The sequence below is a fragment of the Erithacus rubecula genome, assembly GCF_903797595.1.
Source record: "Erithacus rubecula genome assembly, chromosome: 6".
Taxonomy (NCBI): Eukaryota; Metazoa; Chordata; class Aves; order Passeriformes; family Muscicapidae; genus Erithacus; species Erithacus rubecula.
In genome coordinates, this window is record NC_136688.1 from 6989120 (window position 1) to 6996107 (window position 6988).

The window sequence follows — 6988 nt, forward strand, 5'->3', positions numbered from 1 at the left end:
GGCCAGAAATTTTGGGGAGGGAGGAGGTCTAAAGATTAGGCAACCCCCTTTTGTAGTTATTTGAAGTGAAACAAGGGGGCGAAAAGAATATTATTAAATATCAGATTCACCACTCTGCAAGTCATAGCCTTAGGAACACATCCAACAAAAAAAATCCAGACAAAATCTGAACAAGCAAAGCCAGAACTCTCTCTTTGCAGTTTGCTTATTGCAGAACAGGGCCAAGCACAGGGTTCTAGATTTGGACTTTTTAAGGCCTTTCCCCACATGGGAAGACACAGAGAAGACAGATGCACATTTGTCATACATACACAGTTTCAAAGCTCACTCAGGCTGAGGGATGGTGTATTGGACACTTAACTAGATGTAAATATCTTGAAATCATTCTCAGGTATCTATTTCAGTTACTGCAAACTCTTAGTTTAGAGTACAAAGGAATATTTTGGCCCTAAGCCTCCAACCATATCATGAGGCAAGGACAAATTAAATGCCCAGAGGAAGAAGAGACAAGTTTCCCTCCCTACTTGTGCAGCCAGGAGGGAGAAAGGATCATCTCCAGGGAAAAGCTTGGGCACTCCTGTAACAGGCACTAAGCAGCTTGCTGGCCCTTAACCTGTGCTGGCAAAGGAACAGCAGTGACAGGAGAAGTTGGAAGAGCTCCTGGGAGAGGACAGCCTGTGGGACATTGCTGCAATGCTGTGGAGGTGCCTCCAAGCAAAAGGCTCTGAGGAACACGGCTCAGTGGCATCACCTGTCCTGAGAGAGCAGGGCTGGCCTCACAGGGCCAGGGGTGATGCTCCACCATCTTCATCTGACTGACACACAGCCCTCTTCTCAGCCTCCAAACCCCCACCACAAGTCAAATCCCCACAATACTCACACAACCTCCAGGTTCACGGAAGAGAACCATGGCCTTCTTCCCTCTGGAGCTGCCACTTCCTTCTCCTCTCCCAAGGTGCTCTCCAGTGGTATGCACTGATTTCAATCTTATCAAACACAGTTTACAACCTGTGCACCACAGCCTGCTCAATTCAGACACCAGCTACTGTGTGAGAGGCACAAAAATACAGTGCTCCCCTTCACCTCCACGCTCAAATAGTTCCCATCTTGGTGGTGTAAATATAACCCACCTGTGCAGGCTGGTGGAGAGGCACAGGCTATGCTTGTCAGCACCAAAAAGCACTAGAAGGGAGCAATAAACAAACAGCTGTGACAAAGAAAAGCTGTCCTGCTCACAATCAAGTCAATGGCAGAGATCCCAGCAAGAAGCAGTGTTGCACCCTGCATCAGCAGCCAAGAGCTCAGTGTAACAATCTCACTTTTCCTGTGTCTTCCTGTGCAGTTTTCTAAAGGAAAGAAATTCCCAGTGTGTTCCTGGCACGGCAGATCCCTTATCTTCTGCCTGGAAACACAAGAAAACTCATTGTGCCCAGACCCTGTGCTGTAACTCTGATCCTGTTTCAGCACAGCTGATAAATAAAGAAAAGCCTTCCATGGCAGTCTTCAGTCAAGGCACTTAAATCTGCAGCTTCAAATCCTCTTTATGCACTTTCAGGCACGTCAAAGTAAAACACTTTCCCCTAGAAAAAAAAAAATGAGGATGGTAGAAAAAGCCTCTGGGTTCTCCTGGCCCATTTACCAAATGGAACACTTACTTTCTGTTCGGTGTAAAGTGACAGCTGGCTTATTAGAACTGACACTGATCCTCCCGAGAGGATTCCAGGGAGCCAGTCACACAGGTGAAGGTCAACACTGCAAAGGAATTAAATGAAGAGAGGAAGGAAGCCACTTCCTCCTAAGGACAGAAATTAGCTAACAGAAAAGCTATTACTAAAGCAGCCCCTGGCTGGCTGGAAATGCACTGCTTGCAACATGTTTTGTTCTCCAGAAGTGCTTCCAAGACACCTTTTGAAAGCAAGTTTTGTGCCTTGTCACCTACTGCAGCAGGACCCCAGTGCAGTTTCCAGCTGCTAAGGGCTCAGCAAGCACAGCTTGCACCCTGCCACCATCTGACTGACACAGCATCAGAGCCAACACCTGAAACATCCTTATTTAATAATCATACATCACTCCTGACATGTGTGAAAAGGATAATTAGCATGGGGTGACACATTTTAGAGTAGACAACAGGCACAGCCGTGGTGCCTGAGTGGGTTTTAACTCCTGCACCATGCACCACAGCTGGCTGCAGAGCTGCATGAGTCCTCTGGCTCCCTCAGCAGACCTTCAGCAGGCCAGAGGAATAAAGACTTTAGCCAAGGCAGGATCAGCTTTTGCCAAGGTTTGTTCAGCACTCCTGCTTTTCCTGTCTGGGTCCAGCCTGGAAATGCAGCACCAGGACCTTGGCAGCTGCTGCCCCACAGCTAAACCTGGAGGAGGAAGATTGCATCCTCACAGAGCTGGTGAGAGATGGTGTATCTGGTGCTTAGCTATGGAAAGAAATGGGGGTTTAAACCCTGGCCAGAGCCTGAATTCCTGCCTTTGTTGTGAGCCTTTCCTTGGGACCCCCCAGAGCCAGTGAGTTTGTTACAACTTTCACAGTTTAAGCAGAAAGTGCAAAGTCCCCCCTCAGTCAGCACAGCCCCCTCTGGAAAACTCTTACTCTGAATATTTCAATCCGCTTCCAAAACTGGTTTTAACTCCTTTCTAACCAAGAACACAAAAAGCATCAGAACTCTCAGTGATCCACCATCATTTTGGGTTTTCCCTAACAATTCTAGAAGTCAGTGAGTTTGGGGTTGCAGGGAGAGCTCAGTAAATTAATCTGACAGGCATCAGCACCTCTGGCTTTAATCTCATCCCTCTCCAGGCATGTTTGTGTGATACAAGCTCACAGGTTTTATTATTATTTCATGTAGATATGACTTACTTAAAATTATGAGGGCTTTTCCTAGCCAGAGACAAATTAATGTGGCTCTACTGACTAGACTGGGACTCTGCCAGGGTGCAGAGTCTGGGGATGTGAGAGTGTAAAAACAGCATTGTTTAGAAGTGGCTTTTCCCTGGTCTCTGTTAGACCTGAAAAATAAATTCTCAGTAACTCTGAATTATTGTAATTTTGGTAAGTTGGAATTCTGGTATCAGAAATTTTCATGTGAAGCTCCATGTGACAGATCTCAGGACCACCAAAACAAGATTTTTGTCCCTTGAGGTAACTGAGGATGAAAGCAATCATCAGTCAGAAATCCAACTTTCCAGTTCTCAGCCTTCATGAGAGCAGCTGGATTTCAAGGATACTCAGAAATATGCAAAGGAAGGCAGGATCTGAGAAGTTTGGCTTAGCCCCACAATTTTGCAGAGTCCCATTCTGTGTGACTGCTTGAGTTTCAATCAATAGTTTCAATTCTGATGCTCCGGATAATACCCTGAGATTGAGCACATCTCCATGGAACACCCCAAGGAATAGTTATAGGCAATCAAATACATTACTTGTCTCTGAACAATTTCTATGAAATATCACTTGCATACTGTTATATATATACAGATAACACAGAGCACCCACTCAAATGAACATTGGAGGTAGAAATGAACTAATAGCTAGCTCTAATCTCTTTTAAAGGTCACAAGCTAAAATGTTTCACCATTCCATCTGCCCCCTGCTACCTCCCACCCCATGGACCTCTGCAGGTGGAGGGCTGGGGTCCAGGAAGAACAGGGGCCATGGCAGGGAAAGGGCTGAGCTGCTGGATTGTAACTAAGCACAAACTCTCCACAAACCCAAAGTTGTGGGAGGGAGGCAGGCAGAAGCAAAGAGGAAATCTTGTTTAAGAATTGAGAACAATGGTATCTAACCCCAGCTGAAGTTCTTCCCTTTGTGCCCAGCTGAAGTTACTCCTCTGGCTCCTCTGTGCAGCTGTCCCAAACTAATCCAGCTTCCATCTCATGACCTACGTTACCCAAAGAGACTCTTCCAGGAATCAGGAAGAGGGCACAGGTACATCCTCTGAATTCCCTTTTGGACAGCACTGCTGCCTCTGACACTCTCAGAGACCCCTCCAAAGGGCTGAGACACCCCCTACACCCCAAAACATTTCCACATGGACCAGTGCCATGCATTTTATGGCCCATTAAGACCAGGTAGCTGCCTGGGGAGATGACTGAAGAATGAAGAATGGAATTAATTGAGCCAGGTACACAGGAGGCAAAAGAAATTTGGCAGGCGGTCACTCACACCACTCTAGCTGATTATCCTGGTAGTAAACCTTGCACTCTGAGAACACATTTGCCTTCCAGGCCCAGGAAAATATGTGCTTCCTCCTGTGTTCAGTAAGTCAGTATGAAGACTGGTAGGCAGCTCCTGCAGGAAAATAAAAAGAGCTTTCCATGGCTGTGCCATCCTGAGTGTGCCTTTCAGCAACCTGCTTCAAGCCCATTTTGTTTCCTCTTTGATCACCAGGACTTTCTGCCAGAAATGACACATTAGGCATTTGGCATTCAAGGAAATAAATAAAAAAGGTCAGTGGGTAAAAAGCATGTCCAAGCACAGAATGGCAGTCCTAAAGAAACCAGGAGCAATGTCAGTGCCCTTTGGAAAAAAATCACACAGGCCAAAGGATGGCTGCCAAAAAATACTAATTTCTTTTATTAGACAGTGCATGTCTTAACCCCATTGCCCTTAGTGCTTTAATACACATTTTACCTCATATGACACTGATGAAAATTTAAAGCCACCTCAAAGAGTACAAGGGCATATAAAAGAAGCAAAGAAACACTTGGATTTCCTCTTTACCAAAGGGGAGGAAACAGACCCTTGTTTGTTACAGATAGTAAAATGCTAAAAATGCATAATCTATTTTCCAGTCTTCCAAATATTCTACCAGCATACAGACCTACCAAAATCATACAATATTTAATTTTTTGTCTTTTTCCACATGTGCAGCACAATTTCAACATCCAACACAGTGTACATTGTTCTTGGTGAGATTTTCAGGAGACAAATTAAAATCAAACTGCCCAAGGATTGGAATCCCAAAACATAAAACTGAAAATATTTTTGAAGCAAATATTTTATTTTTGTGTCAATCAGCTCCAGTGAGATCCATCATACATATTTACCCGCAGGCATAGGTTTCTGGAATATCAAACCCCAGACAGGTGGGGGTTTATACTCAATATTATGAAAATTAAATTAGATTTTATATTATTCTAGTATCTATCAGCCTTGGCTTTAAAACACACACTTCATTTAGTTAAAGAGAGGAAGGAGAGAAAAAGCAAGTAACAAAAAGATTTCCATGAAACTTGTTTTAGGAGAAACCTGGCATATTTGTCTTTACAGTGCCAACACACTTCCCCTCCCTACCTGGACATAAACCACTTTAAACAAAACCCATAGATATACAATTACAGCTTTTTTTTCAGTCTGTCTGTAGAAACTGCCACATGTGCAACTGAGCAAAAGCACCTAACCCAGTAATAGCTTTCCCTTTCCAAGAGGAAATATTTGCCTCAGCGTATGCCAGCTTTGAAAATACAGGAAAAAAAGTTCCTAAAGGCTGAGCTGTGTTCCCTTTCCACAGACATCAGATAAGACTGTTCACATAAAATGAAGGTATGGCTCAAAATAGAGTAGCAGCACAAAAATGCATGCTGAGCTGAAGAAACACAAGCCCTGAAGAGCAGAAGAAATCACACACACATTCACCTCCTTTCTTACATTCAAAGTGTATGAAAAGTCCCAGCCCAAAATTAACTGCCACAAAAAGTTGCTCAACTGCTTAAACTTCTCATTTAACACACTCACTGCCCTTGTAAAATGCCTGTATGGATTTGATCTCACAGAGACCTCAGAAGAGCATGGTCAGATATTATCACCCAACAAGCCATTACCATTTGTGCTCATTTTCTCTCTGTATTTACCAACAAATCTCCTTTTTTTCTGCTCTTCCAGCTGAATTCCAGCCAATTACCTGCTGTGCTTTGTCAGCTCCCATCCACATTCCCCAGGATAACGTGCAGCACAGTGAGGAGAGCTCACTCCAATGCAAAATAATTCCCAACTTACTCAAGTAAAGTCGCTCCACTGCATTTGCAGGCTGAGCTGTGTGTTAACTGTATTTATTCACCACTGAAAGACTACACTTTACAGTTATAACCCTGGCAAATACCGAGAATTTAAATAATTCTGCTTTTCCTTATCTGCACAAAGGGGTTTTATTCCTCTAGCACAGCTGTACACAAAAGAATAGAGTGCCATTTCAACCCCAAACTCTCTGAAGTTACTACTTACCAGCTTGTGATTATATATTCAGCAAGCCTGAAGAGCTGAAAAGATTTTGTTGCAGCAGACAAAAGTTACAAAAAAGCAGGCAGAGTTGACAAAAATGAAGGGAAACTAGCATAAATCCTCTCTTCATTCATCTACTTAAATGTTCCTGAAGACTAAAAAGGACCTTAAAGAAAGTGCTCTCAGCAAAGACTACATCCTCTTGTCAGTCAAACCCTGCATAGTTTCAGCTAGGCATCCGTCCAAAAAGACATGGAATTATTCTATTTTTGTCTCCCAGTGCAAGTGGAAACATTTTTACAGATTTGTGGTAAGGATTTCGATTTTTGTAGTGGTCAGCTAGTAGAGGAATGTAATTAAAGACCCTAATAAATGCAAGATAGTCCAGAAAGGAGGAATTGGATAAATCTGGAGATAAATAACAATTCTGTTACAATACAGTCTGATATAAAAACACATTAAAAACTTTCAATGAAGTTAAAAATCCAGATGTGGTTTACTGAAAGTTGCAAAAACCTTTTCTCTTAAAAGAGAATTGTCAGTAGTGGGATACCAACACAGTTTCAACAAATGTAGGCTGATATTTTTAAATTAAATAATTTTAGCAAAAATCTTAATGATATTATGCAGAACACCAAAAGTTTGGTTTACACCCATGTTATGTCTGTTACTGGTTTTACACAACACAGGTGTTTCCTTAGAAGTACTTCACTGTTGCCTGTTGCTGTCCTACAAAATAAACCTTCTAAACTTCTGGCTTTG

General features: G+C 43.0%; 1 protein-coding gene across 3 annotated transcripts in view; it reads right to left on the reverse strand.

Moving 5' to 3' along the window:
• INSC (INSC spindle orientation adaptor protein) overlaps positions 1 to 6395 on the reverse strand; it is a 122775-nt gene extending 116380 nt beyond the window's left edge. Inside the window, exon 1 of one of the 3 annotated variants that reach the window (XM_079308061.1) lies at positions 881 to 1117. The gene's annotated coding sequence lies outside the window, so the exon portion shown is untranslated. Of the gene's footprint in view, positions 1 to 880; positions 1118 to 6229 lie in introns of those variants that run through there. The other 2 variants (XM_079308062.1, XM_079308064.1) reach the window with 2 other exon arrangements.
• Positions 6396 to 6988: the final 593 nt, after the last annotated feature.